The following is an 11,769-nucleotide window of genomic DNA, read 5'->3' as shown; positions in this document are numbered from 1 at the left end:
GCCTAGGACAATGTTATATATGAAGATGAACTAAACAAGTCCATACCATTTTGTGGAAAATGAAGAAAACAAAAATATACAGCAGTTTAAATTTAATATCAATACATCTGTTCTTCAGCACTATAAATTTAAGTATGCAATAAATTTTATTTGAAGCAAATCAAAGAATGTTTGTGATAGCATTACCTTCATACACTTAATTGTTTGAACAGATATTTATTTGTCAGCCTGTGCCAAGGCTTCTGCTTGGCACACAAGGATGAAAAGAAACAGACATGGTATTGTCTCCAGAAAATTTTCATTCTACAAAGACACTAATAAGTAATACTGAAACATACTTAATAAGTAACTAAACGTATATTAGGCTTTCAGAAATGTTATAGGTCTTTGAATGAAATTTATATAAAAATCAATAAGCTTATCAATTTCCTATATCCAAATGAGAAAATATATTTTGTCTGAGTCAAACTGCTTTAGAGAGTGAAAGTCAAGCACTGAAAACATGGAATAAACAAAATCAAACCCAACTGAACTCTATGACCCTATTTGAAAAGCAGCAAAAAGGGAAAACTGTATCTGACTGGATAATACTTAAAAAAAAAAAAAAAAACTTTATTACAATTACTTATTTTATGGGGGCAGGGTAGATGAGTACATCATCATAAGCCTGGTGGAGATCAGAGGACAACTTGTATGAGTTGGCTCTCTTCTATCATGTGAGTCCTGAGCTTGGCAACAGCACCCTTCCCCTACTAAGTCATCTCTCCAGCCCTTCCTGTGCTAAAAACATTAAAAAAAGTTTTGAACATTATTTTTATTTAACTATGTATGAATGTGTGTGACTGTGTGAGTATGTGCACAGATCAGTGCAAAAGGCCACAAAGTCCACAAGAAAATGTCAGATCCTCTGGATCTGGGGTCATGTGGTTGTGGGTGCTGGGAATGAACTCAGACACCTGGAAGAGGAGCATGCGTTCTAAAGCACCAAGCCATCTCTTCAGCCATCTGGGTTCATGGCTTTAAATCTTGCTCTGGAATTCAGGTTACAGCAAATTCAGTAGGAAAATTCATTCACAGATTCCATGCTTTCCTCCCCACTAATCATTGTAACACAGTGATTTTTATAAAAGCATAATGAGTCGGAGGAGTAGTAATGTCCAGGTGTTTAGTAGTCATTACTGAGCTTTTTATTTATTACTAATTGTGTAACTTTGAAAATTTTGCAAGTCATATATTATTAACTTTGAAAAATGAGCAATAAGAAAACAAATAATGCCACCAGCTAAGATGCATTAGGCAGTAGGAAAGGCTTTACATATATTATCAGCCAATCCTCGCAAACGGCCTGTGGTGATATTTATAATATGTGTGTCCACCTCGCATATTAGTATTGTTTATTTGCCTACATTTCCAAGTGTGTAACTACTTTGTTGAAAAATTTTAAACAATACTCAAAGACTTAGTTTTTTTTAATTATTATATGTTTACAAATCTAATCTCAAAGAGCATAAGCTCACCACTAATTAAGTATCCCATAGGACGGTAGAAAACACTGAGGATGTTTTACTTCATGCTTACTACATGAAGATATTCCATGGAGTTTTACGTATAATATGTTCGAATATCATCAAAGTGAGTCTTCCAGGAAACTATTATTTACAACATAATTTTTCTAAATGTTTCAAACATTTCCTCCCTCTCAGCATGTTCCTGGTAATATTTAAAATCAATGGTGACTATTACTTTGTTAACAACCCAAAGCATTTATTTTTTCTATTATTTTCATTAATGACAAATCATCCTGTCCTTCCTGGCCTTGTGGATTTAATCTAAAGCTTAAGTAAATCCTTACTTCATTCCTAAAATTTTTGCTTCTAGGATTTTTTTCTTATATTAATGGGATGGAGAGGTAATCATGATTGTCTATACCTACATTCCTCATGTGTAATCTAAATAAATGTTAATCCAAAAATTTTAAATCTCCAAGGAAGTAGCACTTTTGTTACCTACTTCCGCGTCTGAGCTAGTGCTGCCCCCGCGGCTCTGCGCTCCATTGTGACATGAGGGTGTCAAGGAAGCGGTCAGACAACACTCAGTGAAGCTAGGACAGGCCGTCTCAGGGGACTGCTTCCTGGAGTTTTACTTGGATGTGTTTTAACACCGACCGAACAGTATTGTGATAACCATCATAAAACAAAAAGAACATAAAAGGAAGCAAAGGGAACTTGACTTATTTCAGGAATTAGAGGTGTTTGGGGCTTACTCCAGGGACAGAGAGCACAATGCGACAAGGCTGGCAATGTCCGGCCGTGAACTTCACTCTGAGAGCTATGGGAAGCCACCATCAGATGCAGTGAATGCTGTATCAGCCGCCTGGTGTTGGGGGACTGCAGAGAGCAGCCCTGGAACTATGGCGAGGACTATTTTGCTGGGAACAATTTGTGAAACTTCCTATGTAAATACTTCAGCTGGAAGTTGCTCCGTGGGTCTAGAGCCTGAAATACCTAGTCTTCTTAGTTATCCTGCTGAAAGAGTACTTTTCTGTTTCTTCCAAATCACCAAATTAATTTTTCTTTTCATTGGAAAATGTTAAAAACTTCAGTAAGATTACAACTAAGTTAATGAATTTTTTTTTAAATGGAAGATGTTCACAAGAAACACATCATCCTGGCCCAATATATATGTAAGTGTGTGTGTGTGTATACCTATTAAAGCCTTATTTCCCTGGGAATGTGCATACATAAGAAATATTAACAATGCTGTGTAATAGTGCAGAAAAAATTCTACCCTACACTACTGTTCAGATTGAGCAGTCAACTCCCAGAGCAAAGCACTTGTAGAGCTGTGCTTACTGGCCTCGACTTGCTTCACTCTGTACAGCTAAGGGAAAGAAATTAGAGGCAGGCAATCGAAGCAAGGGGTCAAGTCATTTGTGACTTTTCCTTACTGTTAGAAGTTAAAAGATAGAACTGGCCAACAGATTAACACATTGTAAATAGGAAGGCAGCATGGAAAGTAGGAGGCTGTTTACTCTTAAGAAACCCTGTAGGTTAAGTTAAAGGAAAAAGATAAACTGCCTAAAGCTAGCACATACCTGAGACTCTTGTCATCTTCATCCTTCTCTTAAGTATAACTAGTTTAGTAGCAATACATCTTACTTTAAGATAGCCCCAAATAGTAACACCTCAACTTCCTGGCAAAGATCAAGGTCAAAAAGATGTCACTTTCCTCAAAAGCTTAAGCCTGCACACATTTGATTTATGGATACATCTAACAGGTTTAGTAATGCGATTTTCAAATAGCAGCAAATCAGAATGGAGAAGGGAAGCAGAGGCTGCTTCAAGCAGGCAAGTCGCTAGGGAACATTCATTCTCCTTACATCTTCAATCGGCCCCTCTCCAGCTGTCCCTCCTAACAGCTCATATACAATAAAGTTGCTCTCCCACCCTCAGAGCTAAGCCCTTCAACCATTATTCATGCTTGTTTGACCAGTCTTTCTACCCAAGTCTCTTAAACATGATGTCTTTTTTGTTTGTTTTGGTTTAGATTTGTTTGTTTGGTTGGTTGGTTGGTTGGTTGGTTTTTGTTCTTTTGAAACAGGGTTTCTCTGTGTAGCCCTGGCTGTCCTGGAGCTCACTCTGTAGACCAGGTTGGCCTCGAACTCATAGAGATCCACCTGCCTCTGCCTCCTGAGTGCTGGGATTAGAGGTGTGTTCCACCACCGCCCAGATAAATAGCACATCTTAGAAACATAGGCACCTGTAATTTTTTTAAAGTGTGTATGTATGTGTAACCATAGAAGCCAGAAAATGTTTTGACTACACTGGGGCTAGAGTCACAGGTGAACGCTGTCAAAGTTAGTGCTACAGAATGAACGCGAGGCCCTGAAATATCAAACAAGGGCTCTTCCCTGCCAACCCATCTCTCCAGCCCCGTGTTCTGTAAATTTTCACCCATCCTCAACACTTAACTCCCTCCACGTTGCAGTCATCCATACTCCACGCCCACTTTTCATCGTCCTCATTGACCCTGCTCTGAGTCCGCAAATGTCTGTGTATCTGTGTGTTTTGGAGTCAGGGTCTCACTATGTAGCTCAGGCTTGCCTTGAATGTGCAGTGATCTTCATACCTCAGCCTCCTGGGTGTTAAGATTGCATGTATGTACCCCATGCCTGGCTCTCACCAAGGTAAATTGTAACTGGCACAATTATGACATCAAATATGGAGAAATAACCTGGAGCTCGACTAGAAGCTTCACTCCTGTTGTTCAGCATGCAGCGTGCTGGAAGTTACCATACATGCTACCAGAGGAGGAAGGTGGGATCCTGTGGGCTACAGTAGTAACTGCAGCAACTACATTGCTAGAATGGTGCCCTGCCTGGAGGACAGCCTCACTGGCACAACAACGGCGCCAACAAGAAGGAAGAACCAAGCACTTCTTTTGACTGGACTTACGGCCTGCTCCATGAGGTGGGGTCTATATACTGTTAATGAGGCTAAGAACTTCAGACTGCACAGCTCATGGGCTGTAAGGTAAAAACTATTCTTCTAAGTGAGTACAGCAATAAAAGGAGCCTCAACAACACACGGCTACACCTGTAGATCAGCACAGCGCTCCGGCTCCTCTCGGCACAGACCCACAACTGGACAACGAGAGTATTCTAGCCCAGCTGCCATGTCTTATTGCAGCCCCTTCCTCAAGACCCAGCACACTAAGTACAGAGAGGTGATGAGAGAGCATTTTCCAGACACAACAGAGCTGGTACACGTACAAACTCACAGAGCCAATGACAGCAAGCGCAAAACCTGTATAAGTTCAAGCCAGACGAAATGCCAGAAAACAGGAAATGGAAACCAAGTCTCATCCTTAACTAAGAATCTCTTGGCAACTGATAAATGCCAGGAGAAGGAAAATCAGTTTTCATCAAGAAGTAATGCTGAGTACATCAACCACACTCCAGGCAAATCCATTATGGGAATAGAGGAAAGATCTGAAAGGCTTGGATGAGAATAATATATCAAAATATAATCAAAATAGTTTATAGAAATTTTAAAAATAACCCTAGTTTGGAAATGAGATCTATATTAAATATGCTTTATAGCTAACTGCTATTTTCACTCTTTAAAATTTTATTTATTTATTTATTTATTTATTTATTTATTTATTAACTTACTTGCTTACTTACTTACTTATTTACTTATTGAGGCGGAGTCTCAGGCAGTACAGACTGTCCTCAAACTTGCTATGCAGCTGAGAATGACACTGAACTCTGGATCCTCCTGCCTCTACTTCCCCAGTGCTGCAAGTGGAGGCAAGGGCTGCTATTCCAGGCTTGACTACTGTTTTCTCATCTATGAATCACTCATTCATTTTCTTAATAATCTATCTAGCAAGTTAGGAAAGATTGAATTTTTTTAAATTTCATGGCTATTAGAGATAGTTCCTTGACTTCCAATGAGTTTAAATTCACATAAAGTCATTGTATATTCAAGATATACTTAAAAGACCTAACTTACCAAGTGTCGGAGCTTAACAGCATAGCACACTGCACAAAGCACTGGCTGCTCATTCCTGCAATGACGTGCTGACTGGGAGATGCAACTCTCAACAGTTAATCCTGCTCGTCTATTTATCCCACCTAAAAATACACTACACTATCTTGATTATTAAATCTCTAGAGTAAATCTTGAAGTTGGTGTTGTTATTATTACTATTAATCTGTTTTATTTCTCCCCCAGGAGAGTGTGTTCCCAGGTTCTTCATATATTTTAAAATCAACTTTTAAATTTCTGGGTTTAAGACCTGCTAGAATTGTAACTAGCCTTGAATCTATAAGTTGATTTGGGGAGAAGTAACAATTTTGAGTTTTCAAATCTATGAATGTCAAACTATCTCTCCACTTATTAAAGCTTTTTTTTTTTTTTAAATTCTCATTACTTTCAATATTGCATTACACTGCTATATAGATTTCACATCTTCCACTAATTTATTTTTAAGTAATCCATGGATTTTGAAGGGAGTGGTCAAGACAGAGTTTCTTTTGTGTAGCCCTGGCTGTCCTGGAACTCACTCTGTAGACCAGGCTGGCCTTGAGCTCACAGAGATCCACCTGTCTCTGCTTACACAAGTGCTGGGATTAAAGGCGTGCACTGCCACCACGTGACCCACAATTTTTTTAAACTTGTTTTAAATGGAGATACTATGTTAGTTTCCATACGTTCACTGCTTGTAAGTGGACTACATAGCTGTTTCATACTAATCTCACACCTTCTATAACACATGGGCACTCTAATAAAGGTGACACACACAAGTAGTGAGTGTAAACACGCTTGCCTCAGTTTCAGTCAAGGGGCCTCATGCAGAGCAAACAAACATGGCTATTAAAACTCTGCTAAGAAACAAGGTGCTCAATTTTGTCAAGTACTCCTTTCTGCATCTGTTAAGATGGATAGATATTTTTTTCTTTATTTTGTAAGCATGGTTAAACTAACTTTGAACTACTAAATACACTCCTACAGAAATTGTACTGATACTTAGAAGGGTGTCTCTGAGCTCTCCTCCAAAAGCTTAGGTTTCTAGCTTCATGGACATTTCCCTTCCACCTGACCTTGTCAAATGGGTTGTCAGTGGAAACTCCTCTGCATGCTGGGATGGAAAGCTAAGTGCTCAGCTGCAACTAGACAAGGAAGGGCTGGGGACTGAGCGGAACAGAAACTAGAATGATTTGTAGTTTGTCTTCTGATGCTTTTACAGTTCTCCAAGGTAACACATCTGAATCCCAGACAAAATGGAGATATTCCTGCTCTTTTTCTCCTCTTAGGATTTTCAACTTCTTTTCTAATTGATATTGGGATTTCAATTGGGAGAATCGAATTTAGAGCCTCACTATGCTAACACTCTACCACTTTTCTATTCCCAGCCCTTCCAACTTCTTTTATAAGCATTTGAACTTAGAAGCTTCCTGGCTCAAGAAGTCAGAAATGCCCCATTTTTCTGTTTCTAGCCTTACCTCCCATCATTAATGACCACATAACAGGTGTGAGTCTCTACAAATTCTTAGCCTTTAAATGACTTCACAAAATTCATAGCTATTTAACTTAATCATGTTACTGATTGCACAGAAATGACTTTGTATCTGAACATCCTGGGTGCTACTAGTAGATTCTCATATAGAAATAACCACATCAATGGATGTATTCTCTGACCAGAGTTTCGTGTTAGTTCTATGGAACCTTCTAATCAAAGGTGGAAGACCTACTTATCCTGATTCAGAGTCCTGAGAAGTAGGACATTTAATCTCCTAAATCTGAGTCATACTATTCTCAATTCTAGAGCTTCAAATCTGTAAGTGGTATCTCCTCTGCTGCCATCTGTACTGTTAAGAGTCTTTCCCCTGAAAGTAGCCAATATGTCATTCTCTCTTCCTTCTCCCAAATTAACTTTATCAACTATGGATTAGCAAACCCCAGGCAACATTGCTTGTGGTAAAAATGAATCCTGCTTGATGTACTGCAGATGGATGGTAGGCCTCAGCCTAGGGTAGAAGACTACAGCTTTGTGCTTCTCTGGCCATGGAGAGCTGGGTATGCACGGTCAGTGGACTTTGAAGGTGGACTCATCAAACTACTGGAAAAGTACCGGTTCTGTGCAGCACAGGAAATTTTAGGCAAACAAAACAAAACAAAAACACAACCTGCTGCTAACTATGTGCATCTTGTCTCTTTGAACCCAAATTGTCACTAGTTGGTAGAAGACAAAAGAAAAGAGAAGAGAAGAGAAGAAGAAGAGAAGAGAAGAGAAGAGAAGAGAAGAGAAGAGAAGAGAAGAGAAGAGAAGAGAAGAGAAGAGAAGAGAGAAGAGAAGAGAAGAAAAGAAAAGAAAAAAGACAAGACAAGACAAAAGAAAAGAAGAAGATTTACTGTTCTTAGGTAATGGGCTCTCAGGTAAACCCAAGGCTAAGTCTGGTCTGTTTAGGCCATGTGAATCTGAACATCTAAACTGACTACATGATGATCTTTTCAATAACCATAGCAGGGGTCTTTATAATTTTATAGTTCCCCTACTACTGCTTCATATAAAATGTTTTAGGTGGCCTTGATTTTGTTGAGGTTTACTAAATAGGATCTTGTCATTTGTCCAGATACTTTTTCCCCTGTCCTGTTTTGTGTTTTGTGTGTATTTACAAATTTAACATGGGGACTAGGGGTAAAAATCAGGCTTTCCTAACATGTGGAAGAACTGAAATTTAATCCCTAAACACCAAAAAAAGCAGTCAAACAAACAACAACAAAAATGTAGACAGACAAAAACAAAATGATACAGATGAAAGAAGAAAATATATTCAATGTGAATTCCAAAAATGAGTATACTGTCAAATATTGCTTCAAGTACAGTGAAGCTGTACAGATACAAATACTGATTCTTTCATGTTTGTATATAATATCTCACACTGACTAAACTTTTCATTAAAAAAAAGTTACTTATACTACATTTCAGGAATTTTTCTATTGTAGTTAAAAACTGTCCATCCATCCACTGATGTTGCATTTGTATAGATATATTGTCAGCTACAATTTCAATAGAGGTTCTTATTTGAGACATAATCCCAAAATGTTTCTAGCTAGCAGAAGAGCCTCTGTCAAATAGAACAAAGATGTTTTGATCAGTGCAAATATAGATACCATGGATTAAACTTCTAGCAAAGGCTTTAGGTAATTGTAGAAGATACATTTTGTCAATTACTACTGATGCAAAAGCCACTTTCTGTAAGCAATTAACAACTAAATGGCTACGCTCTAAATGTCAACTTAAGATATACAGAAAATAACTGTTAGCAATCTATTTCTTCATAGAAGGTTTGCATTATATGTGCTATGAAAATCTCATGATTGGACCAATTGTTTTACATAATTAATATATTTTAATTAAAAACTACAAAAAAGGTATTTCCCTCTAAGAGATGAGGTTGAGAAGAGTCTTTCCATGGAATAAGGAAATCATGAAATTTGAATGCAGATGGTAGGATCTAGAAAAGATCATCCTGAGTGAGGCGACCCAGAAGCAGATACACATGGTATATCCTCACCTATAAGTGGGGATTAGTCATATAATATAGGATAAACATATTAAAATCTATACTCCTAAAGAAGTTAAACAAGGAGGAAGGCCCTAGGGAAGTTGCTCAATCCTCACTCAGAAACAAATGGGATTTCAGAAAAGGAAGAAAACGGGGAACAGGACAGAAGCCTACCACTGAGGGCCTCTGAAAGACTCTACCCAGAAGGGTATGAAAGCAGATGCTGAGACTCATAGTCAAACTTTGGGCAGAGTGCAGGGAATCTTATGAAAGAAGGGGGAGATTGAAAGAGCTGGAGGGGACAGGAGATCAACAAGGAATGCAAAAGAACCAAAAAATCTGCGCACAGGGGTCTTTGCAAAGACCAATACTCCAACAAAGGACCACACATGGAGATCACTTAGATCCCTTGCTCAGATGTAGCCCATAGGCAGCTCAGCCTCCAAGTGGGTTCCCTAGTAAGGGGAGCAGAGGCTGTCTCTGATATGAACTCAGTGGCTGGCTCTATGATCACCTCCCCCTGAGGGGAAGCAGCCTTATGAGGCCACAGAGGAAGACAATGCAGCCAGTCCTGATGAGACCTGATAGGCTAGAGTCAGATGGAAGGGGAGGAGGACCTCTCCTATCAGTGGACTAGGGGAGGGGCATGGGAGGAGAAGGAGAGAGGGAGGGTGGGATTAGGAGGGGCTGAGGGAGGGGGCTACCGCTGGGATAAACTGAATAAACTGAAAGAAATAAATATGTAAATAAATAGAACGAAAGAAATCAGAAAAACAAACCTATTCACAACATCACCTCAATCCCAAAACAGCCCTGGAAGGAAGTGAAAGACCTTCTGAAAGATCTCCGGAGGGTATCTTCCGTCAGAGAGACCCCCTCTCAAAGAACAACGAGTCTATTTGGATGTAAACAGCAAGAGGCTTTTATTTTGATTTACGAGTATTTGGGGCAGCAAGGTCACTCGGGAGGAACCTTGTGCGCCCCCTAGATGGGAAGCTGGGGTTTTTATAGGGTTTTAGAGGCAGAAGCACTGGTATAGAAGCGAGAGGGCATGGTTACAGGGGGCTGATTGGTACGTTTACACGAGACCACAATTTGTGTCAAAGTTTGGCAGGGGCACCAAGATTCCAGGAACTGGGTGGTCAAGGGGGGTAGGATGACCCCTTGACGTGGCCCGCCACCTGTTATTTTGTTTTTCCCTATCTTAGCTGAAACAGTCTCACAGATATCTATGAGAGTGATTAACACAAACTGTTTTTAGTATGACTGGGGCAGCCTGACCACAGATATCCCAAGTGGGTGACACAGCTAGGATTTTTTAGTAATTTTCCAGTTTCTCATCTGGCCTTCAGAGTTTTATAAAACAGTGGTGTCTCACAAAATGGCGTTAGCTATGTTTAACTTAGTGTGAGGCTGGGGTCTTTATTTTTTTATTTTTTTTAACTTAGAATGGAATCTTTTATTTTTGGGCCTAGGAAGAGTTAACTTTTGTTTTTTGTTGTTTGAGCTGATGATATTGTTGGGTCAACACTAATGTTTGTATGACAGAGAACCGGTCTTTTATGAACTGGATCAGCCAATTTAGAATATAAGGCCCAACTAGTAGAATCAGGAGAATTATGATTAGGGGGCCCATGATGGAGGAGATCAGGGTGGTAATCTAGGAGGACCGACTAAACCATCTCTCGTATCAGCTCTGTCTTGACTCAAAGAATTGTTGTCTCTGTCTGAGTCTTTTTATTTTTTATTAATCTAGTATGGTCAGCAGCTAAGCAGATGTTTAAGATAATAGCTAATGTCAGGGAGCCATTTTTGACTTAGCATTTTAGCCTGTTAGGGGGGATTTGGGCGGAGATCCGTCTTTTGGAGCTTTTTTATGTTGATGATTGGATCGTTGATATCTCAGTTTGAAAGAGGCTGAAATGTTAGTTAAAAGTTGGGGAGAGTATATGGGTAAAGATTACTAGGAGCCAGTCAAAGGCTGGTCAATGAGGCAGTCTTAAGCATCTGGTCAGTTGATCTACCGGAAGAGGCAGGGAGCAATCAGGTCAGTTTTTAGGAAGTCTAGATCTTAGCTTGTAGTCTATAGCTGATCTCAGAACAGAGTTGAACAGGTGAAAATCTGCTGAGACAAATTTATATTGGAGACAGAAGTTAAAATTTATCTATTAAATTGGAAAGATTAGGGAAAACCTCATCTGTGATCTTTTTGAGCTATGTCAGATCTAGGTCAAATCTTGAAACTTATATGAAATTTTTAGTATATAAAAGGAAATGTATAATTTTAAATATTTAGAAAAGTAACATATCAGCAAATTGAACATTTTGAGAATAACAGGTAAAACTGTATCTCACTGAATAAGTATCAGTTGTTTGTTTTATAACTTTTATATATAACTTAAGTGTGTCTATGGTACCATTTTTTTTTGTGGGCATAGCTGTTGGTAATTAGCCACGAATGAAGCTTGGCCATTTTTTTATTTATTTAGCATTCTTTAGTCTTTATCTCTGTTTATATTGGAAAGTTAGGCAGAAACACATTATTGGCTTTAGTGTTAAACCCTGGATGTTTGATTTTTTTTTTTAAAGCTATGACTTTTGTGTCAGATATATATATTAAACAGATGTTTTTAACATGATGAGAAGTATCTTTAAGTCTTTAAGTCTATCTCTAGAAGCCAATCAAAGGAAAT

General features: G+C 38.8%; 1 protein-coding gene across 2 annotated transcripts in view; it reads right to left on the bottom strand.

The window, feature by feature from the left end:
* The window catches only part of Ehbp1 (EH domain binding protein 1), a 244,935-nt gene that overhangs the window by 140,698 nt on the left and 92,468 nt on the right, over nt 1–11,769 (bottom strand). The gene's annotated exons all lie outside the window — the stretch shown is intronic.

The sequence above is a fragment of the Psammomys obesus genome, unplaced genomic scaffold, assembly GCF_907164565.1.
Source record: "Psammomys obesus unplaced genomic scaffold, mPsaObe1.curated_primary_1811, whole genome shotgun sequence".
In the NCBI taxonomy this organism is placed as follows: Eukaryota; Metazoa; Chordata; class Mammalia; order Rodentia; family Muridae; genus Psammomys; species Psammomys obesus.
This window is presented reverse-complemented; position numbering and strand designations above follow the sequence as displayed.